This window comes from Scaptodrosophila lebanonensis, unplaced genomic scaffold (assembly GCF_003285725.1).
Source record: "Scaptodrosophila lebanonensis strain 11010-0011.00,11010-0021.00 unplaced genomic scaffold, SlebRS2 tig00000001-arrow-pilon, whole genome shotgun sequence".
Lineage (NCBI taxonomy): Eukaryota > Metazoa > Arthropoda > Insecta > Diptera > Drosophilidae > Scaptodrosophila > Scaptodrosophila lebanonensis.
In genome coordinates, this window is record NW_022060529.1 from 16,625,865 (window position 1) to 16,650,529 (window position 24,665).

A 24,665-nucleotide genomic window follows, 5' to 3' on the forward strand; every position below is an offset into this window, starting at 1 on the left:
TTTTTATCCGAAGCCATTTTGATTTAACTTTTAATAAATAATAAAAATTTTCTTTATAATATGCTCTGTTCAGATACTTATGCTGTCTACTGTGCGTTGTACAATGTTTCTCATTACTGCTGGTGCCCTCCACTTCAATATCTGCGACTCTCGTCGTCATCGTCGTCGTCGTCGTAGCTTCTTCTTCAGCGTTCAGCGTTCAGTTTTCGTTTTCAGTATCACTGCACAATGTAGTACTTAAATAATAGAAGTTTAATAGCGTTTTGTTTGGTACTTTGTCGGTTGCTCGTCCGTCCACATTTGCAAGTCGTTAGCAGTGCTATTGCTGCTATTGTTGTTGTTGCTATTGCTGTTGCTGTTGTTTTTATTCGCATTGGTTTTTGAACTACTAATGCATTCAGCTGTAGGATTTTTGTCAAGGTTAGCCAGCAAGTTGGGTCGTAAAGCACTGACTGTTAGTATTGTTGTAGTTGTTGGTGTTATTGCTGCTTGCAACGGCGGATATAATGACATGATGTATGTAGCCAGCATCTTCTGTGGCTCGAAATGGAGAGGAAGCTTAGTTAAAAGTAGTTTAATTGTTCTAGCGCTGCAAAACGTTCGTTCAAGTTCGTTGCCTAAGTCATTTGTTTTGCAACCGATTTTTTGTTCGCAGTTTGCTTCATTTTTTTTATTTTTTTTTTTTATTGGTGGCTCTTGCAATTTCAGAACAGCACAGCCCAGCCCAGCCCAGCCCAGCTCGATCGCACCACAGCGCATTATGGGTGAGTGCGAGTATGAGTGTGTCCGTGTATGTGTGTGTGTGTGTGTGTGTGTGTGTGCCCTACAGCTTGCCCACTAATTTCGCTCATTAATCATGACCAAACAGAAAATCGCTCAAATGGCTCAGTAACTGATTACACATGCACTGCCCACCAAATCAGCTTCAAAGCACTGTACTCGTGTGTGCATCGAAACAAGAGCCAAGAGGCACGCTGAAATGACGACTGCAAGACCAAGTGCATGGCAACTTTTTGGGCGCTTTTGCCTGAAATAAATCTGCAAACAAATGAAGTTGTTGCATGCACCAACACATACACACACACACTTCTTGTACAGGCACAACTCAATTCTAAGTCAAAGCTTAGTAAAGTCATCAAGGTGCAGGCGCAGGCACAGGCGCAGCCCATAGACACAAGCAATCATTGATCTTTTGGCACTCAGCAGCAGCAGCAGCAGCAGCAAGCATGAAGGCAAAAAAAGCCAAAAATGAAAATAAGATATTGCCCGGCTGGCTGCAGACTCTGACGAATTATAAATAGTGCAAATGCGTGCAGTGCATCATCATCATTAGTTTGGCAGACTTGGCAATAGACTTGTCTGCACTGCACTGCACTGCACTGGCAGCTTGCCCTACATCATCATGCAGCACTACACTGGGATGTAAAGGCAATTATGTAACACAAATCAACTAGAGGAGTAACTTTTAAGCTTCCCTTCCTTCCTTCTCCCACTCTCCCTATCCTTTTTGTTTCTGTTTGTTAAATTGTTTCAATTTGTTTGCTGAGATCTGCTGGTGGCTTATAGTTAATTATAAGGCACACAACCTGCACACACACACACACACACATACACACATACTTGCTTACACACACATAAAGGCGCTTTACATATCAAGTTCGTGTCCTAAGTCTTTCGCTTTGTGCCAGGCATTTTCTAATTGCAAGTTAATTTCTTGTTGCGAACATAAATTTAACATTCTAATTGAGTTATCAACCGCAACATGTACACAAAATTCCAACAAGCACAGGAGTTGCAGACATTGGTGGTGTTGTCGCTGGTGGTGCTGGTGGTGGTGGCAGTGCTGGCTGGCTAGTATGGTTGTGGGTCTTGCCGTGCCAGTTGTTGCGGCAACTTTTACAGCTTCAACTTGATGCTGTAGCAGCGGCCACGCATGTGAAAAATTGCTTAGGCATACAACAAACTAACCAACCAACTAACCAACCAGTTATGTGAAGAAGACCGCAGCCAAACCAACACAAAATTGCAACAAAATTTTAGCCACAACAACAGTGGCCGCAACAACAGCAACAACAACAACAGCAACAACAATAAATGCAGTAATTACACTTTGTTGCTCAGGTCTGTATGAGTCCGTATGAGTCTGTCGGTAGGTTTGCTAATTTTGCGGCAACAGTTGCTTCTGTTTTTGTGCATTTACTCATTTATTTTTAGGCATTTATAAGTTTTGTTTATTCTGAGCATTGCTACCACTTCACGCAAGAATTTTGCGCCGTGCAAATATTTTGTAGAGCTAAGAAGCTGCCTCGTAATTAATTTACTTTGTGTGTTGTTGGCAGGAGCAACAACCGTACGGTCTTGCGTATACACTCAGCAGCTAACAAAATATGAAAAAATCCATTACGCAAATGTTTATGACCAAAATGGGCAACAAGCCACAACTTGAGCAATGGCAGGCTCTGCATTAGCCTCAGCTTCAGCCTCATCCACAGAAATAGCAACAGCCACAGTAACAGCCATACCAATAGCCACAGCCTCAGCCTCTGCGTCCAATGCAAATGGCAATGCCAAGACAAGCGAGTCATGCGTTTGGATACCTGCCTGCCGGACTGCCGAACTGTCGGCCTAACAGCCTAACTGCCTGCCAATGCATTTGACTGTGCGTCAAGTGTCTCTGGAGGGGGGCTCCACGTGCGGCGCGTGACTGTGGCAAGCAACCGAACTTTCAACTGTTTTTACAACAGACAGCGCTGCAGAAGATGAAAAAAGTGTACTTTTGCCAAATGGTTCCTTATATTACAAAATTAATGGAAGGTTTTTTCTTGAGATATTCATAATTTGTTTGCAAAAACGTATCTCGCTTAAATAAATGTTCATGTAATTATTTTGTAATAATTTCAAGACATAGTTTTAAAAAAATAACAATAATTTTTGGGGGGAAAATAAAAGCCTTTTCAAAATATTAGTCATCTTGATTTCAATGAATTGAAAAGCAGACAAAACAGCAAAAAAATATCGTTCAACTTAAATGTAAAAGCTAGATGAATACAAAATGGCTTATAAAGAATTTTAATGCTATCTTTTCGGATTTTCAACATTAGAAAGAGGCATATTAGCATTATTTTCAGACTAGAAATGGGAAGTAAATTTCGTACATACTTTTGTATGAAAACTGAACCGGATCTTCAACGATTAACCTGCATAAAACAACATCCTTTTCCCCTTTATTACAAGAATTATTAAAAAGAAGGGCATTTCTAGCATGTGATTTGTTTATTTATAAAGTTATATATTGCAGTCTTTTAAATAATTATTTGCCATATTTTATTTCTTTTTAAAACCAAATATATTTGAAACATCAGCTTTTTTCTCAAAGACATCTAATCACAAACTGAGAGTATCGGATCTAATGCCAACGATGACCTATTCTGATGAATATTGATATTATAAATATTAATTAAATACAAATAAATATAACGATCCCAACACAGATTGTGTCAATTTACTGTTCTACTCTACAAATGCCTATTAGTTTTTTGTACAACATTTCATTTTGTTATGTTAATACAGGCAGGTTTTTACTGCAAACAAATATCTTTCAAATTTGTGCTAATATGTTCTCGAAATCTAGAAACTGACATAAATTATGAATCTAGAGCGAATAGTGAGAGCTCTTTGCCTTATCCTCGGTTTTACAAAACATTTAAGTGCATCTATATTGTTAATACTTATTTAGCTTGTATCTCATCTTATCTAAATTAGTTGTATAAACGTTGGAAAAGGTTACGCTTTTACGGGCATTTATATAGACTATTTAAAGTGTTTTTTACGTGCTGCTCAAGTTGGTTGCCCAAGTCTTTTGTTTTTTGTATTCATTTTTATTTTGCTGCTGCTGAACAGCTTAGATATTCATATGTTTTTGACGACTGCTTCGATTTCAGTTGGTGTTTCCTTTATTTTAATCAAACATTTAGTTTATTGTCTCACATTTCAACTAATTAACACTATACTGTGGCCCGCCTCTATGCAATGGACCGGGCTGGGCCGGGCCGAGCTGGGCTGGGCTGGGCAACTAGCTGCGTACTCTGTGCTCTGATCCGATGCTGACTACAACAACGACTACGACTAAACGAAAATCAGCTTAAAACCATAAAAAACGCACTTAAATAAAATTTAATATTCAAATATTGACATTTAGTGCCATGTTAGCAGCAACTTACGTGTTTTTGAATATATACATACATATACAAATATTTTTTCCATTTTGTTAAATATGCATGTCGATATTTAGTTTAGGAAACACACACACACACACACACACAGGCAGGCATATTTGTGTATGATAATATGTGAAATGTGTAGTCCGCCGAGATATGAGCATTTGAAACGCTTAATAATATTAACTAATTGATCTGCATTAATTTAGGCTGACATTAAAACGGCAAATGAATTAAAAATCGAAGCCAAAATGGAAGAGGAACGGAATACAGATGAACAGGTGAGTTGCGGCAGTGGCTGCCGTTTATAAAAATATGTATTATAATTATTATTCTTTTCTCTCTCTATCTCTATCTTTGTCTCTATAAAAATTATGACATCATTTAAATATTTTCGCTGTGTCTTTGAAAACTGGTTTAGGCAGGCCACTGTATTTCTATTTTCTTCTTCATATCATCTCTCGTATATGCGGCGTATACGTAATTATGCATACTATTTTATAGGAGTGTGTGTTTGCGTGTGTGTGTGTGTATGTGTACAAAGCTTAAACCCATAATTCATATATTTGCGCCGATATCAAAACGCGGAAGCAGTTTCAATTGAACTTGACTTAGGTCGCTTGCTTTTGAAACTGTGGCTTATCAAAGCGAGATGCGTTTTTACTTGTGGATACCCTTTAGCTTGGTGAAAGGGCATATGCGATGCTGAATGCATACTTGCTATTTATTGAGAGTTTGTTGTGGCTCCCTTAAAGAGCTAAGTTACATTTAACAAGGCTTTTATTTTTAGGATGAGGGCAACCCTTTCTATTGCCATCTAATTCGATATCTTAGACTAAGCTTTTTGTTTTATTACTTTTTTTAATCTGCTTGCATTCTGAATTAAAGTCTAAATAGTATACTGAGTGTCTGCTTAATTAATTTGCAAAGTTGTTAGCTTTTAAAAGAAAACTTTTCTGCTGAAATATAGAAGAAGAGTACAATAATTGAAGCACAGCCGCATTGATTCTTTTATACATGTGTGTATATTTTAGATTTCAGATTAAATGCTTTGCATTTTGTTTAGCTCATAAAAGTGTGTTTATCTGCTTTTTCTCTCTATGACTTTGGCCACAATTTAGATCGTAAAACACTTTTTGTTTCGCCGCTGTTCATTTATCATACGTGCCTATACAGTTTTGGGAGTGCTGGGTTTTTTATTCGAGTTTCTTTCTATGTTTTTGGGTTTTTTATTGTACTAAATTATTTGTGTGTGCGCGCGCACATGTGTTAAAATATGCAACGTTTTACGGCTGTGTTATGGGCTTATTATCAAATCAATACAGTCAGTATAATGTCTATTGTTAAGCTTAATCAAAAGTCATTGGCATGAGAAGCTTACCGCATATGGATTATCCTGATTCATCATTGATGCGTTGTGGTGCGTTGAAGCTGTAAGAAAAGAAAGCGTTTTATCAGTTACAGGTATAATAATATTACCGTGGGCCTCTGACATTTAACAATTGACTAATGCTAATAATTTGCAATGAACTTCAAATAATGGGCTGGCAAGCAGCCAGGCAGTTAACCAGCCAACCAGCTGTATGAAATATTGATGAGGCATGCAACTGCATTGCATCTTGAAAGCGTGGCCAAGGTGCAGAGCCAAGACAAAGCGACTGCACCCATTTTTTTGTTTACCACAATGAGAACGAGAACAAGAACAAGAACGAGCACGAGACGCTGCTTCTGCTGTTGTTGTTGTTGTTGTTGCTCGCTTTTAAATGTTAATTGTGTGCGAGTGTGTGAGTCACATTGTTAGTGGCCAGACCAAACAAAACCAGACCAGCAACAACAATAATAACAAGAGAGCCGCTTGGCACAGTCCTGTGCAGCGCTCATATGTTAAATGACAACAGGTGTTTGCTGTTTGCTGTTGTTTGTTGCATTTGCATTTTATTTATAGATTGGCGTTTTTTTCTCATGTTCCTACTAAATACTTTCACACTTTGCTTTATTTCTTCTTTTTTTTCTTCTCTCTCCCCCCCCTTATTTTTGTTTTGCTGACAGGCAACTCTTGGAATAGGAAGTTGTCGATTGTTGTCTTCCGTTTGGCAGGATGAGTGGCTGGATAGACAAGCAATGACCTTGACGTGTTAATTTGTCATCGCTGCACAGCTGTGTGTGCCACAAACGGAAGACAAATAGGCAAAATAAAAAGTGAGTACGAAACAAAAGACTTAGGCAACAAACTTATTAAACTTTTGCTACTTCTTCTGTTGGAAGTTTTAAAGGCAAAACGTGATTTTCGAACAAAAGACTTAGGCAACGAACATGACAACTCAATGTATGTTTATTTTTTTTAAATATAAAAAAAAAAAAATTCAAAGCATAAAATCTCAAGTGCAGTGCAGTTTTGATAACAAATTCAAAGAAATAAATTGAAAAACTCTGCCAAGAAACCCTGACTGGTGAAGGCAGTGTCTTTTTCGTAAAATAATTTTGTAATCTCTTAGATTATCGTTTTTATTTACCATATAGTTACTATACTATATAGTTACTATACTATAGTTACTGTATATAGTTACTATATTTTTAACGCCCTAGTCTTTATATCAGATATTGGTGTTAGTTCTCAATTAAACATTTCTATTTACATATATTTAATAATAATTGTGATTTCCCAATTAGTTATGTATTGATTTTAGACTATCTCTCGAATATGCCTAAATATAGTATATAGAGATCTCAAACTTTTTGATCCAGAAATCCTTTGATATAAACAAAGCAATTCCTTTTCAATGCACTAATCAGATTGCAACGAATTCTAAATTTAAGCAAACTTTAATGTTGATTAAATCATGATGCCTTGATATATGCTACAATTTAAAAGGTAATAATAAATATATATACTACAATTCTTGCTGCAGGCGCACATGCTTCATCTTTTATAGAAGCTACAAGTGTCCTTTCTTACAAACTCTTTTAGATGTAAGATAAAATAAAAAGTAATATCGTTATATATGTATATATACTCATAATGAGGCAGCTATTGTAATTTTTTTAGTTTTTTTTTTTTAGTAATATATATTTTTTTTAGTAATATATTTTTCGAATTTTTGAAAACCCAAAATAACGCAAAGAATAGACAAAAGTTAAAAAGATTCCAAAGAGCATTCATTTGCTAAATTTTCTTTAAACACAAAATTAAACAATAATTGTATTAGTTTTCTTTTCATATACATAAACTCGTATAATCGTTCGACGTAAGCTATCTATACTATCGCAATGATTAGGAATTGTGACACTCTGTCGATAAGTGGTTATTTCTATGAGCGTTTCCGCCACACTTGTTCTATAGCGTTTTGTAAGTCAATTCCCCTGCTTAGAAGGTGATTCGAGGCAATGACAGCTCTTTTAAATGATCTTGTCAAAGCTCTTAACAGCTGACAAACAAACAAATTGTGATGCGACTTTTTGTCGGCCGGCTAACTGGAATAAGTGCAGCGGTCTTTGTAGAACACGAACTTCAATGCACTTCTAATGACAAATTGTTCACATGTCAATATTTGTAATGCATGCACACCTCTGCTTTAGTTATTGTTGGTGTTGTTGTTGTCGTTGCTATGGCTCTGGGCTGGCATCCTCAAGTCAAATACTGGGGCAAGTCATTAATAGTAGAACGGTTCCAGGCTTTCGAGAATTGAACGACGAATTCAATGTCAAGCGATGTGTGCACACAAAAATTGCATTGCACTTTTATCAATGTTGTTGTAATTTGCAGTTGTATTTTTTTGTTTTTTTGTTTGTAACATGAACAAAAAATAAATGTTATGGATAAGCGAGCTTTACACGCTATTTACATTATAAAACAAACATGTGTGTTTCGACTGGCCGCCATACATTGATTCTGTTATATAGTCGTAAAGTTTATTTGACTGCCCTTGTCGTTCAAGTTGTTGTAGTAGTTGTTGTTGTTGCTGCTGCTGCTGCTTCTGCTTTTTGTTGTTTTATGGCCACACTAAAAAGTGCACTCCCCACACAGCGCCAAAAGCTGACAACGAAAAACTTTCTCACCGGCTCCAAGTTGCTGTTCAATATGTATAATTAAACCATAGAGTCGGACACATCGACATAGACAGACAGTGAGACGAACCTACAAACGAACAGACAAACCTCAGACAGCTTTTATCTGCTCGCCATCTTCAGTTGCGGCTTCTGCTGCTGCTGCTGCTGTTGTTGTTGTTGCTGCTATTGCTGCGCCTCAGATAGTATGCTTGTGCTTTGTTTTGAATCTTTTTTCGTTAATGAAATTCACATGTTTGATTTTTATGCCATGCCATCTTTTATTTGTATGATGAATGTGTCTCAGACATTTGTTTGGTTGGTTCGTCTGCTCGTACGTTTCGTTACGTTCGTTTTATGCGGCGCACTGCAGATCAGATCAGTTCAGATCAGAAGAGCAGTTGAGATCAATCTTCCAATCAAAGTCAACGCTCTTCAATTTTTTTTTTTTTTTTTTTTTTGGTTTTAAGCAATGGGCAAAGTTTTGGTTTTATTTCTTTTATTCGTCTTTTGATTTTTATGGTATTTGGATGCTCTGACGTGGTATATATTATGGTTATGTTAATAGGCGAAACAAGATTTTAGAGCCATCAATATGGATGCTGCTATTACTTACAGAACTTACTTGTGAATCGTACTGCCATAATAATTTAGCATGCCCATAAAGCGGGTGGCTTTATGAACCCCAGTCACCTCTAAGCTTTGTTTCTTTGAATTAATATTGTTTTTTATTTTCATCAACTCACCTTATCAATAGAACTTTTGAATCGACAGACCAGACCAGTGCGAGCTTAATCCAAAATGCAATGTGAAAGGCAACTATCTGTGTGTCGTTTATTAGCAATAATTTCTGTACTGCATTAACTTTTGAGTTTTGAGCGGCTGCTCACGTTGAAAATCATTTAAGTTGTTTGTGTGTTATTTTTTCTACTTTTATTTTTTATTGTTTTTTCACCTTGCGCCAATAAAACGTCACTTGAGCGTACAGTGTTGTTGTTGTTTTTGTTTTGTCGCAACTAAAATTGCACTTGATCTTTAGAACTTTAGCGAGCGTGAAGCAATGTACATTGTACACAATATATACATACATGTATATGGAGATACAGATACAGATACATATGTATGTATGTATCTTATATGGATATGTATTGCAAGCGAGCTTTATATCTGATGACTGACTTGCCCATACACACATGCATGCTCGTATATACTCAAATATATATAAACAATTGCCGCACTGCTCCCACAGACACACACGCACAAACCACACACACACACACACACACACACTTGTGCCGCACTCAGCACGATCAGCTATCTATGTATAGCATGTATGTATGTGTTGTTGTATATAGCATATGTATGTAATTTTTTAATTTGCTGCCTGCCAATTTATATAGAACATGTAGTAGACGCTACGATTTTTCAGCTATGGGCTAATAACTGACGTTATTGGTGCTGCGCTGCTGCTGTTGCTCTTGTTGTTGTTGTTAGTGTTTGATTTTTTAAAATGTTTTTAGACCACACCTTTGTATGGTGAAAAGGCAGACGGCACTCAATTTCTCACCGACACAGACACACACACACGCACGATGCACGCGCCTCTGTTTTCTTAGATTTTATGTAGGTGTGAAAAGTATTTCATAGCGGCGTTTTTCCTTATTGTTTTCCTCAATTCCAGACGGTAAACATTTCCGAGTAGTACGTATATTGTTTGTGTATAAATGATGGGAGTTTTAGTTTAGTTTGAGATGTAAATTGGTGCAACTGTCGAACCGAAGCGCATTTCGTGTGCAACTAGCGACGGCAATGCAGCATATCCGCATATAACACGATAGCGACGACAACGACAACGACAATAACAACAACGACGATGACGACGACGACGGTGACAATAATACGTAACGAGACAGACGACGCAGCGAACGGACGTGCGAGCAGCGGCAGCGTCAGCGTGCGAGCAAGAAGCGCGAGCTATCACTAAAGACTGATGTTAAACAGTTCTGCAAAATGCTCAGATGCTTTGCAATCATCGCACGCTGGAAGCAGCAGCGGAAGCAACAACAACAGCAGCCGTAGCAGCCGTAGAGCAGCAGCAGCAGCAGCTACATCGTGCGGCGATCGGCCGGTTGGGCTTCGGCTACCAGGCAGCAGTGGCAACAACAACAACAACAACAACAGAGGAAGATACTACTATAAACAAAAACTACAAACTGGTTGCTGTAGCTGCTTGTTGGTTGTCTCAGCCAAAGAAAAACAAAAGACTGCAAAAAGACGTCGCTGTCGTCGTCGTCGTCGTGGTGGTTGTGGTGGTGGCTAACGGTGCTCAGTGGCTCAGTGGCACAATGGCTCATCCAATGTTACATTTGAAGAGCGTTTGTTGACTGTCGCTGCTCTCCTTGACTCCATGACTCGAGTGATGTTAGCTCAACAGCTCAGGCATTTTTGAGCTATGTTAGCCCTTAACATGAGTCTTACATTGCACTTAACAGACTGTTAGACGGCTGTTATCTGGTCTAGTACGCTCTTTCTAGCTGATATCTTAATGATTTGTAATATTTGTAACATTACAGCCAAGTCGCTCTCAGCACAGACAAATATTCAATAACAACTTCTGTTAGTGGACCGTTACAACGTCGTGGCTTCTCTCCCTCTGTTGGTCTCAGAGCGCTTAGCATACTCTCTCAATGTGGCTCAATTGTCGGCCTCACGCTCTCACAACGCCACGGCGAGCAGAAGAATTCGTTACGACATTTGATTGGCTCGATTAACACAATCGGAGCACCGTTATAACCAGTATACCAGCACACACACACACACAAACATGTCTAAGCTGAGCAACTCTCAGTACATAGCACACGCATACAAACAAAGGAAGTGCCTTGTCGCTCATGCGCAGCGCACTCATTCCCGCCTTTTGAACGATATGCGAGTCAACTCACACATACACACAGTGTGTGTGTGCGTGTGTGTGTGCGTGTGTGTGTGCTTGTGCCCGTTTGTCGTGCTATAAATAAAGAGCAACTCACTTACCAGACGGCTGCTGAAAAGGGAGCGCCTCATATTGTTGTTCCGCTCGAGTGAACGCGAACTTATTTACTTGTGCGCATATGTTCTCATTTCATTGACCAATGCAGAGCACATCAACACTCACACACGCTGAAGCAAGGCATATACATACATACTTGTATGTATGCTTGGCTCGTCAATGAGTGACGATCAAACACTCACACACTCATTGAAATTATATTAGCAGCTGGGGCGTGGTCTATTTTATGCAGCGCAACTGTTGATCTTGTTGTTGTTGTTAATGCTGCTGCTGATGTTGCCTATGTACAGCGTAGTACATTGCGTAAATTGCTTTGAAACTGGATTGTATTGGGTTGGATTGCTGCTTTGGCATCGACAGCAACATCAACACATTAAGTCAGATGTCTTCCCCATCGCCGCCTTCTTGCCACTAACGGTGTCTGTGCCTGATTGGCGCCCCAAGTGCGTCGTCGTCTTCATTATGATGTAGACCAGTTCCACTTGGCTGCATGTCGCCTATGTGCAGTTGTCAAACTGTCGTGGCTCTATCATTAAAAGCGTTATCTGTTGATAGCCAAATGACAATTTACGGCATTGATGCGATTGTAAACTTTCGCAATATTATTGATATGAATGCACTCTAACGGTTTTCCATGTGCAGTTCAACTATTTCATTCTTCGAACGACAAAGTAACAATATGTGAACAATATTTTTGTACAGAAATTCTATTATTTACTGTAACTCCAACCATTTTTATTTCGCAAACTTGTTCAGCGATCCTGATCCTGTTGCGGAATGCATGAAAATTATAATAAATTCGAATTGTGTTTAGCTTGCATAAAATACTCAGGTATTATCTCTAATAAGTAGCTCAAAATCGGAAACAAGGCCTTGAAATACGCTTTTAACATCAAGAACGCAAGTAAATTTAGTTTCGAAATTAATACAAGGTTTCATCTTTTGTAGGACAGGCATTAGCTGTTCTCCTTGCTCCTTGTAAACATTTTAACAATCGCGTTGCAGACCGTACTTATACTCTGTACGTATTATACACTACTAAATGGTATTAAAGCAGACTTGGAACTGATATATTTGTAATTTACACATGAAAAACTATTTCATATTGAAATAAAATTAGACTATACTAGATAATGATGTTGTCTTTCTAACGTCATCTCTAATAAGTATATCCTCTTAAATTCCGAAGTATCAGTAAAGTTTCATCTTTGACTGAATAAACTGAATAAACATTACTTCATTAATTATTGAAAATTGAAATATTTTATAAAATTGGCCGGAAATAATCTTTCACCATAATACAAAATGGTTGAGATGCTTTCGTTGTCTTAGGTTTTATTTTTGTCTCGCTTTCAAACATTTTTTCCCTAACTGAATTAATAATAAATACCTTAAGTCTAACGCTTAGACTAGTTGCTTAGAAAGCAAATAAGTATAAATAATATAAATAAATGTATGTTCTCAAATCAAATATCATCTCTTCTGGCACATTATAATTTTATTTAGAAGCTGGTTAATAAATATAATCGAAAAGATGGCTGTGAAATTAATGTTCGTTTCTAGTCTGCCACCATTTACCATTATTTTACAATTACTGTAACCATAAAATTTGCAGTTGTCATTGGGCGTGGCAAACATTGGTATACCCTGACAGTGTGCCTTAATTTTGCAACTTTTTCCCATTCTCTCTGTGCGACTTTCTCTGTGCGTCATGGTAGGCATGGTATTTGACTTCCGCGTTCTTAAATTTCACACAAGTTAATCCAATTTGCAGTTTTATGATATGGCAACAAAATCCCGCCGCTCGTTATCATCTGTTTGTTGTCGTCTAACCCTTTTGTGTGCGGCGGCAGCCGTTCGGGAAAAAGTCAAACATTAAAGGGCACACAGGCAAGCGGCACGCCCCGAAAAAGGCGTCGGCAAAATGCGACTTTGTTTCAAACACAAAAAAGAAAAGGGGTGTTTAAACCCATTACTGTGCGTGCAAGGCACTACGGCTACCAGATATGCATGCCACAAGGCTCGAAGAAATTTCTGGTGCTTCCTGCGGCTGTGGTTTTTGAACTGTGGCTGCCCTGCGGTTACGCTCGGCCATACCTTTTTGAGGAACTGGCCCGTACTCCCACTACATTATGCACAACATGAGCTCGAGTTTGGTCCTAGAAATTGTCATGCTTTAATTTTGGTGACTGCGGCTGTTGTCGGGCATTTGCATAGAGAGGACCACTTGGAATGGCTCGGTATGGTCTGATGGCCAAGCTAATCCTTGCTGAGCAACAGATTATCCCTTGCAATTGTTTGCTTGATTGTTTGTTATATAGAGAACGTTCAGTTCAGCTCAACGACAGCATCTTTGCTCCATGTGCGCTTTTCAAGAAATTGTCAGAAGTGGCTGTAGAACAATGCGAGCGGGGAGTGTAGAGGCATGAAGGCATGCGGGTTGCTAGACTCGCCCCTTTTTGGTTACACTTTAATGCGTTCTAATGTATGTGACTTTTGCCAGATTGCGATTGCAGGCCTTTTCCTCTCTCTCCTCTACATACACGTATCTCCTTGTTGTGCCGCCGTGCGCCGCTTACCTTCTTAAGTGACTTGCAAATTTCATTGCCATTCTCCTCAGAGAGTTTTCTTTCAAATTTTAGATCGGACTGCAATCAGGAATCATCAATCACTAGACAAATGCTGTTCGATATACATAGTAGTATGTATGTATGTCTGCTGTGTGTAAATATTTCGGACGAAATTGGGTTAAAGGCTTGCATTCCAGCAGAGAGACAGTGACAATGCATACGAATAGCTCCAGTTTGAAGTTATGTCATGCGCAAGAAAATAGCACGGACTCGTTTGGCCGGGTCGGTCGGTCGATTGGACGCTCTTTAGGTCTCCGGCTCCTCTTCAAGATGGAGCGACAGCAACGAGCATACAATAAATTAATTATAAATGCATTAATCACTGCCAAAACTTTGACAAATACTGACATGAGCGTTCGCCGTATGCCGTATGCCGCATGCCGTTTTAGCCGTTTTGGATGCTACCTCCGCCCCTAACCTTCTACATTTTGTCTTGCGTCTTGCGCCTGCGCGCGTGAAATGAAAACACAAAATTTAAAACACGTTTTCGCGCTTATTTCTGACTAATTTATGCGTTCGCCCGTTGCTTTGTTGAGTTTGTCGAGTCAGTTGTGTCGTCGGCGCAGAATTGTGACTTCGTCTTAATTTCTGTGTGCAAAATTCCACTATTTTTATTTTTATACCCTGTACCCGTAGGGTAAAAAGGGTATATTAGGTTTGTGCAAAGTATGTAACATACAGAAGGAAGCATCTCCGACCCCATAAAGTATATATATTCTTGATCAGCATGACGAGAGAAATCGATCTAGACATGTCCGTCCGTCTGTCCGTCTGTCCGTCTGTCCGTCTGTCCGTCCGTCTGGATGAACGCAAGGATCTCGGAAACTATAAAAGCTAGAATAACCAAAGTTGGCATCCAGATTCTCCTAGGTCCGAGTAAGGACGAGTTTATTTTTTTTTTTTTAATTTTCCCCCCCTTCCCCCGCTACAGAATTTCGTCAATAGCGTCCACATTTCAAAAGCTACCTAAACCAAACTTTGCACACATAATTTCTATACAATTATCTACTGTTGTTTAAAATTTTATCAAATTCGGTCAATTCTAAGAAAAGTTATTAGCGAAACAAATTCTCTACAGTACAACCCCCACAAACTGCAGCAACAAGTTCGCTCTTCTTCTTCCTCTTTTTGCTGCTGCTATGGGCGCATATAACTCAGTGACGGAAGTTTACCTGGGTACAGGGTATTACACTGTCGGGCTTGCTCGACTGTAGCGTTCTCTCTTGTTTATTTTATTATTTTTGTTTTTGTGCTCTTCCACCACTTGGATTTTGATTGAAAGCCCCAAAATTGATTTCCTCGCGGCTTTTTTTCGTACTCGTATAGTATACTCTCCTCTGCATGTTTCATTTTTATTTGGCAGCTCTGCCGTATGTATGTTTGTCTGTTTGGCTGTTTGACTGTGGTATGCAAATGAGATCATTGATCTGTTTTGGTATCGATTTGTTTTTGAAGACATCAGGCTAGTGTTGTCGTTGTTATTGTCTTTGCTGCGTGCCACATAAAACTTGAAATCGAATCATATTTGACCCTTAGGGGTCACAAAAAAAAACACACACACACACACACACACAAAATGTAAATTTCTTGGCTTAAACGCATGAAAAATGCGTCTTCAAGATTCAGATTTGTGTTCACATTTTGCTTTGTTCAGTTCAGTTATACGATTTTCCAGTTTCTATTTGAAATATTTTTAGCTTCTCCTCTGCTTCGAAGCGCGAATTTGAATTTAATCAAATTAATTATAATTGTCAAATGAGCGCCATAAAAAATCCGAAAATAAAAATACAACGTTGACTGACTTTGTTACGAAAAATGGGACTGAGACAGTGATAAATTGACGGATTGACTGGCAATGGCCAAAGTCAATCAGTTAGCTGTGTCCGTAAATTTGAATGCCTCGACAAATTGCTCCAATAAACCAACAATGTGGCCGTGTGTGTGTATGTGTTTTTTTATTGTATTATTATTATAGTTACATATTAAGGTCCAGAAATAGTCTGATGTATCTTGCTTTAAAGCTCGACTAATGCCACATTTTATTGTGCAACCGGTTTGTAAATATTGTGACTGACCAAGAGCTGAGAACAGCTTCCGTCGTGCTACCGTTTGTGGCACAATGGCAATCCACACACACACAAACACACACACACACTCACAAACTATCCCCATTTCCCTTTCGTTAACATTATACAGACAGGGAGGGACAAAAGTTTAGCATTGTTGCATGGAAATTTTCGAATGTCGTCTAATTTGTTGTCATAAAAGTGGCCGCGTTTTTAAACACCAATTCAACAATTGTTCAACACTTCATTCTTCTGCTGGGCCTGTGGGAACTTGGTCGTCGTTGTCATCACATATCGGTTTCTCTCTCCGTCTGTCTGTCTGTCTGTCTGTCTGTTTGTGGCCGAACGGACCGATTTCAATGCGTAATTGTAACGTCTTTGTTGTTGTTATTAACACCTAGCGCTGAATTTTGCCGCACTCCAGACCAAATGGACTATGAAATTGCCTCAAATGGTGCGAAAGGTGTTTAGCCTCGACTCGGCCAACCCGAACAAAGCTTTTGGTTGATTTTGATTTTTCTGTTGCCTTACTTCTGCCGCTGGTAACCCTATGGAATTTCGTGAATTTATGCATAATGGTCATACATTAAATTCATAACGTCACGTAACAGAGAACAGAACGGAGCCGAGCAGATGAAGACAGCAAAATGGGAATGAGTGGAGTTCTGTGCTGTGGACACAAAAAGAAAAAACTGAGTCGAGTTTCTTTTAGTGGGTCATAAATGGGAAGATTTTTCACAGCTGATTGTGAGAAATGTGCGCTGAATGCACGGGCTCTGTGGCTCTATGGGTCAGCCTCTGCCTTCTTAATTGTGCTTTTCTAGCCATTTATGATTTTTTTTCTTTTTTTTTTTTGGTTATGAATTCGTTATGTGAGAAAGTGGCAAGTGTACGATTGCTGAGGCCATAAAAGCCCAAGCCCAAGCCGCGAGCCGAAAGGATTTCCATCTTCAAAGTAGGGCGGCGCTTTGTTTGCCCGCTGCACCTGCACACTGCCATAGCAAATCATTTGGGAATGAATCATATATCTCATATAACACCATGACAATGCCGGCACAGCCTACTACCGCTTATCGAACGGTTGGAGGGGAGCGGTGCGTGTTGAACGGTGTTCATGGTGCCAGAAAGAGGCGTTTGCATGCCGACAATAAATACATGGAAGAGTATAAATCACACTCACACACACACACACACACACACACACACATACTCACAAGTCTCGGCTATTAAATTAAAATATGTTTTCAATTTTCCTGCACGAGGCACATGCATTGGCTTGCCCCCTAAAGAGACAAAACGACAGCAGCAACAACAACAGCAACCAAAACCGAACTTTGGGAGTAAAGCTTGATGAGATGTGCCACGACTCGGGAGTGCTCTTTAATGCTAATAAATATAAAACTTTGTTATTTTGAAACGAAAGCAAGGTTCTTTTTATACCCTGTACCCGTAGGGTAAAAAGGGTATATTAGGTTTGTGCAAAGTATGTAACATACAGAAGGAAGCATCTCCGACCCCATAAAGTATATATATTCTTGATCAGCATGACGAGAGAAATCGATCTAGACATGTCCGTCCGTCTGTCCGTCTGTCCGTCTGGATGAACGCGAGGATCTCAGAAACTATAAAAGCTAGAATAACCAAAGTTGGCATCCAGATTCTCCTAGGTCCGAGTAAGGACGAGTTTATTTTATTTTTTGGAATTTTCCCCCCCTTCCCCCGCTACAGAATTTCGTCAATAGCGTCCACATTTCAAATGCTACCTAAACCAAACTTTGCACACATATTTAATATATAATTGTCTACTGTTGTATAATTTTATTCAATTCGGTCAATTATAAGAAAAGTTATTAGCAAAACAAATTCTCGCCAGTACAACCCCCTCAAACTGCGTTTTTGTAGCGTTCTCTCTTGTTTTTATTTGATTTGCATAATATGGCTTCAGCAACATACATATAAAACTGATGTGATTTTATAAATACACTAATCAAAAGTACTAAATTTTTATCACATCTACTGAGTGCAATCTATTAAAAACAATAGAGTTTACGAGCAAAACTGCAGTTTATTAGAGTCTGATTAAATAAAATCTGCTAATTAAACGTTCAAGAACAGCAATCTTGGTTTAAATCCGACTTGTCAATTGGATTAATCATTAATTTCAGTTAATAATATACATTCATTTGGTGTTTTTCTGAATAGAAACTATATTTCTTGAAATAGAAGCGAATCTTTCAAAAGAAAAAAAGGATATATTAAACGCATTTTGCACATTTGAAAGGCTATTTGTCTCAGCAGATGTTTATGTTAGGTGTAAAGGACTAATCTTTTAACGTCACCGACTAAAGTTCAAGTTTATGAGCATCACCTAAGGGTTAAATGCTATTGGTATTTGTATATCGAAGTGCTTGTTCACAGCTTTTCATACCAAATTTGAAGACTGAACAACTAAAGACATACAAAACAATGCATTCCGATTTTATTATTAAGGAAAGATTCCTTTATTACACTTAACAAGCAACCCTCTTTTTGTTAAATTCGATAGTTCATGATATTTGGTTTTCAACAATTCCGTTTCAGTCCAGCAAGAATATCTGGTGATTTATATGTCCACCTTTATTTCACATTATAAATAAAGCTAAAATTCGAATTTGAAAAAAAAACAACAGTTATTGCGTTAATTTATTAACGTTTAACTTGGATTAAGTTGTATCAAATCTAAAGTATTTTCGGATATATCACATTATGGTTGTAATCTGTAACTAACATCTTTTCATAATACAACATTAAGTGGATAAGGTCGCTTTATATATATTGGTATTTCCATTAAAACTTCCTTGTGCAAAAATAATGCTTCAGAAGTCAGTTAATTGTTGTTCAACAATTAATTAAGATTTGATTATTTAATGTAAGTCCCTTAAGAAAATAAGAATGTTTAAATCTGCTTTAGATCTAAAAAAAATTCAGTTGATGCTTTAGATCTAAAAAAAAAATCAGTAGATGCTTTAGTTCTAAAAAAAAAATTAAGTTGATGCTTTAGATTTTAAAAAAACCAGACGAATTGAGAGCCTCCTCCTTTTTTGAAGTCGGTTAAAAAAGAAGAAATCGTTTCGGTTCTATTAAAAATGTACTATTGAACTAAAGTTCAGTTTGGCTGCAAATGTATCTTCGCTTTTTACTTCAATGGCCATATATTTTTCAGATTTCTGCAGTTCAGAATTCAAGTTGGGTTTTGAATTGCGAGCATGCCCAGAAATCGAATGTAGCCCTTTTAACAAATGTCTTGGGGTATAGGGTACACAAGAAACAAAAACCAATTTAATACGTTTGAAGCAGAATGATTGTTTTAAATGTGCGGCAAGCTGAACTTGACCCAATGATATTTAGTCAGACATCAACATCATCTGCCTCCACTCTCGGCTGGCTGAGTGGCTGACTGGCTGGCAGTGCGCCAAAACAATGTGGCAACTTGGAGCTGGCAACGGCGTGTCTGCCAGGCTAAGAAAGTAACCCCAGTTGGTGTTGTTGCTGTTGATGTTGCTGTTGCTGGTGCTGGTGCTGCTGCGACTGACAAATGACTAAGGTCGTACGCTGGTTTTTCGAGGGGCGGTTTCAGCTTGGACGGGCGGTAAGAAGGTCGCACCGTCTGATACATCATCACACACAGCTGCAGTGCGATGCGCTGCGACTTGCCGCAAGTTTGCGGACATTGTTGGCAGTTGTTGACTGTTGACTGCAGCAGGTGTTCCACTAGACAAAAGATACAATAACAACAGCAACAGCAACAACAACAACAGCAACAATAACTGAGAAGCTAAGCTGCTGTAGATGCGCACGAATTCCGTTTTTAGCTTCAGCTTTAGCGTTAGCTGTTTAGGCGCTGGCAGTTTTCCATTTTGTTGCAATAAAATTTTAATAAGATTTTTTTCTTTGCGCACACACACACACACTAGAATTAAAATATATAGACGTATAGACAGATAGATCTCGGCGAGTGTGCATGTGTGTGTGTGCCAGTCAATAAAGCTTTTGCAAATGCATCGTAAAAATCGTGATGCAGCTCGGTCCGCGCTCAATGGCAACACTTGGCTTTTGTTGTTCTTGCTGTTGTTGTTGTTGCTGTTGTTGTTGCTGTTTCTGCTGCTTGGAATCAAGCTAGCTCCATTTTTGTATTGATTCGCAACTTCGCATTGAAGGCTCCATTTGATAAAGCGCGCCGCAAAAAAATGCGCACAAATGCTTTATTGTTTATAAAGTTTGTTTCTACTTTTTATATTCTACATAAATGCAAATTGTGCTAAACGTTGTTAATGACAGGCAGATGCAAAAATGGCGTTTTACTTTGGGTGTGTCATGTTCAAATACACAACTCGACTAATGCGAATCTCTAGCTGACTGAAATGCAATAAAAGCTAGATATTAAAAAATAATAAACAGACAATTTTCAATAAGCAATTAATGATACATAGATACAACAATTAACATCATACCTTTTCGTGTCGTTTGCCGCATTAACTGCAAACTTATTGCAACAGCTCCTTTTCAAATACATATTAAAAATAGCATTAAAGTTCCTTGAAAACAAGAAAAACAATTATGTGGAAAGACTTTAAAATAAAACACTTAGGTAACTAACTGCAAACATAGCCTATAACTTGCTGGCATCAGTAGTAGACGTTTTATGATTTGGATGCTTTATTATACTACCTTTAGATGGATATTAGAATTTTGTTTTATAATTGTTTAGTATTAGTTCATTAATTATATTTATTTCAAGCATTAATGTTGAGTGTATTTCAATACTTGGACAATGAATTGTATGTACCAAGTATGTGTATATTTATCTTGGGTTTACAAAATTGAGGCCTCTGCTTACGTTGCTGGAATATAGAAATCAAACTAAGTAACGAGCTGAGGAGGCGTGCTCACAGCTGAAGCCGATCATGTGGGAGAAGGCTTCGACAGTTGTGGACTCCAAACCAGGCCGACTTTGCCCCTTCGCTCTATTGTCAACACCATATAACAATTTAAAAATATTAAAATATTAAAGATTTAGAGCGCTTTTCTGTAATAGAAATAGCTGGCGAGCTAAAAGCAGTTATGCGACAGCTTATATTATACTTTAAAATAGCTTTTAATTAGTTACTTTTACAATTTATTGATTTACAGAAACATCACTGTAATACAATCTGCTAGTTTGATATTGCTAGAACGTTTAGTCCCTGAGTTAGAGGCGTTCATACAGACAGACACCGAACAAAGTCAAAACAAGAGAGAACGCTACAGTCGAGCAAGCCCGACAGTGTAATACCCTGTACCCAGGTAAACTTCCGTCACTGAGTTATATGCGCCCATAGCAGCAGCAGAAAGAGGAAGAAGAAGAGCGAACTTGTTGCTGCAGTTTGTGGGGGTTGTACTGGCGAGAATTCGTTTTGCTAATTACTTTTCTTAGAATTGACCGAATTGAATAAAATTATGAACAACAGTAGACAATTATATATAAATTATGTGTGCAAAGTTTGGTTTAGGTAGCATTTGAAATGTGGACGCTATTGACGAAATTCTGTAGCGGGGGAAGGGGGGGAAAATTCCAAAAAATAAAATAAACTCGTCCTTTCTCGGACCTAGGAGAATCTGGATGCCAACTTTGGTTATTCTAGCTTTTATAGTTTCTGAGATCCTTGCGTTCATCCAGACGGACGGACAGACGGACAGACGGACGGACGGACAGACGGACAGACGGACGGACGGACGGACATGTCTAGATCGATTTCTCTCGTCATGCTGATCAAGAATATATATACTTTATGGGGTCGGAGATGCTTCCTTCTGTATGTTACATACTTTGCACAAACCTAATATACCCTTTTTACCCTACGGGTACAGGGTATAATAAACCCACAACTACTGCAAGATGACGGATTAATGCTTAGTCCAACCTTGGTTTTCACAGATCTTATTCTCGTACAGCTTAAGTTGCTTAAAAAGACAAACAAAATGGCAATAAGAAGAGCAGTCTTTTCCAGAAGAGCGATTTTATTATAAATATAATATTTTTGAGAAGTAGTGAATAAATTTGATATTGCTGCAGCTTCAAGTTTTTCGGATTATACAAATAGTTAGACTGTTTGTAAAATATACCTCTGGCAGCTAACAAGAATCCAAAAAAGTGAAACAAATATATATTAGCCGTATCCACAAGCCATTGCCTGCAAAATAATTGAATTGACTGACTGGCTGTCTAGACATTGATAATAACATGTTGATATATTTTATTATGGACTAACAACAAGTTTGGTGTTTCTAGAACTCCTATTTTTTAAGCTCTAGGCCTTAATACAGACAGATGACCAAACAAGAAAATTAACTGTGGCGCATAATATGGGGTCTTTCTATAAGTATTGTTATGCAAATTGAAACGAACTTGTTTTGCAGGTGGGCGTAATAAAAAATTGATAAATGTTCACAGCACTATTCTATACTGATCGATTCGTGTAAGTCGAACTAGAATATATTTCAATTTGCCGTCGACTCTTAACAATGATCGGTCAATTATTGAGCCACACACTCAGAATGCAAACCTTTCAACAGCTGTTGTGCACATGAAAATTGTTCGCCAGCTCTCAACACCATGTCGAACATTTGAGGCTACAATTTATTGTGCTGCTCGCGTCAGAATGCAGCGGGTGTGGCTGAAAAGGCCCAATCATTAAAATCAGGCAGCAGCCACACAAATTGAGCGAACATTTCAAAGAGAAAAAGGCAAAAAAAAAAAGGAAATAATTTGGCAAATGCAAACAAGCAGCGGTAAGCCGACAAGCGACGTGCGTGTGTCGTACTTTCGAACAAAATAATAGTAATAAGAAAAAGAATAACAACAATTGGAATTACCAATCTCGCCTGCCTAAACAAGCAAAAATATTTCCCGAGCTATTTGCACATTTAGAGCGCTCACGCATGTAATTAGGAGCGTTACGAGTCCGTCCAACTTGGCATCCATATGCCATCGCTGTCGATGCCGATGCTCCTAAGCCGTTGTGCGTGTACTTAGCGAGCTGACAAAGTCGCTGGATTTTGAAAACCACAGAGTGAGAGTGAGAGACAAAAGCCGAGGACAAAAAGCCAACAAAAGGCTTATTTAAATAGGCATTAGAACAGGGCCCGTATGCGTTTACATTCACGTTCTGGCTAAGTCGTGTCACATGTCAACAACAATTTTCCACAGCACTGAAGCTGATGCGTTGAGTACATTTTTGGGCCACAATTCAAACTTCCTGTCAGCGATTAGCAGGATCGATCAGACAGACGTCATAGACTAAGAAATTAGTCCTAGCATGTTTTGGGAAATTCAAAGTCCGAACATATGTCGTCGCACAGTTGGTAGAAGTCGGTAGTCTTGGCCGCAATTTCATGCTCACTCACACGCTTCTTAAACAGACAAGTATATGTCTGTTCCTGTGTATGTGCGTGTGTGTGAGTGTGTGTGTGTTTGTACATTAAAACAAACATGCTCATAAATTGCAGTTAGTATCCTTTTTGTGTGTTACGTTTTGTTTTTATTGCCGACAGCCGTTCTAGTGATAGAGTCATTAGGCCACCAGCATGGACATGGTAGCTGGTCAGCCCCTGCTCTGCTTAATTACCCGCCATTCCCGAAATTAGGCTGTCATCGTCCATTTAATGTAACCGCCTACGCGTCTCAATATTTAGGATGGCTGCTATAATCGTAGAGTAGGCAGGAAGCCCAGTCTTCGCTGTAGGTCGTTCATTTGGATCGTCAGCTGTTGGCCCTCGTCATGTTCTTCGGGCTCGGCAGTGCCTAATAGTGCGATCATTTGTAGCCTCATCTCGTGCTTAATTTTTTTTTTTTATATTTGCAATCATCCGTTTCGGTACATTGATTAATAAACTGATTATTCATAAACCGCAAGAGCAACAGCTTCTTGTTAATGAGCGTGCGATGACGATAATGATGATGATGACTCTGATGAGTTAAGCCTGTGCTGATAAATTTCGTTCGTTTCTCGACGCGAGCTTGAAGTTTCGTTAGTTGAGGTCATGCCATGAATTTATTTCTATAGCTCATATATCACATCATGCTGAGAGTCCAGCACAATGAATTGGTAGCTAACACCTGCGTATTAGCTGAATTTCCGCATGCCAAGTGTATCTACAAGATTTTTGCTTGCCCAACAACTCACTAACTGACTGACCGTCTGACTGACTAACTGGCCGACTGATTGACTGTTCAACTCTCAGTGAGTCTGACTGACTGTCCAGACACTGACCCAAAATCATGCAAACAAACGAATGAACGAATGAGACCCAATCACGTTATGATATATTTTCTCTTTTCCAATAATAAATCAAATGCTTGTACACGTAGATGATGACTTGGCGTGGGAATTGAAAACAGCCAAATGGTTTTAATAACGAAAACTGAGCAAACCTCAAAAACAAAAGGTAATCAATTAAATTTCTTATCATTGTAGTGCATCGATTGAAAACAGTGAAGAGCAAATCCACAGCCTCTGAAGTCTGGGCGCCACACACAAATATTAGAAATAGTTGCGAAGGTTAGTTTTATACTCGTATGCGAGTCCCTAAATCGATGCTTACATGCTCTTTACAATCTACTACTGAGATATATATTAACTAA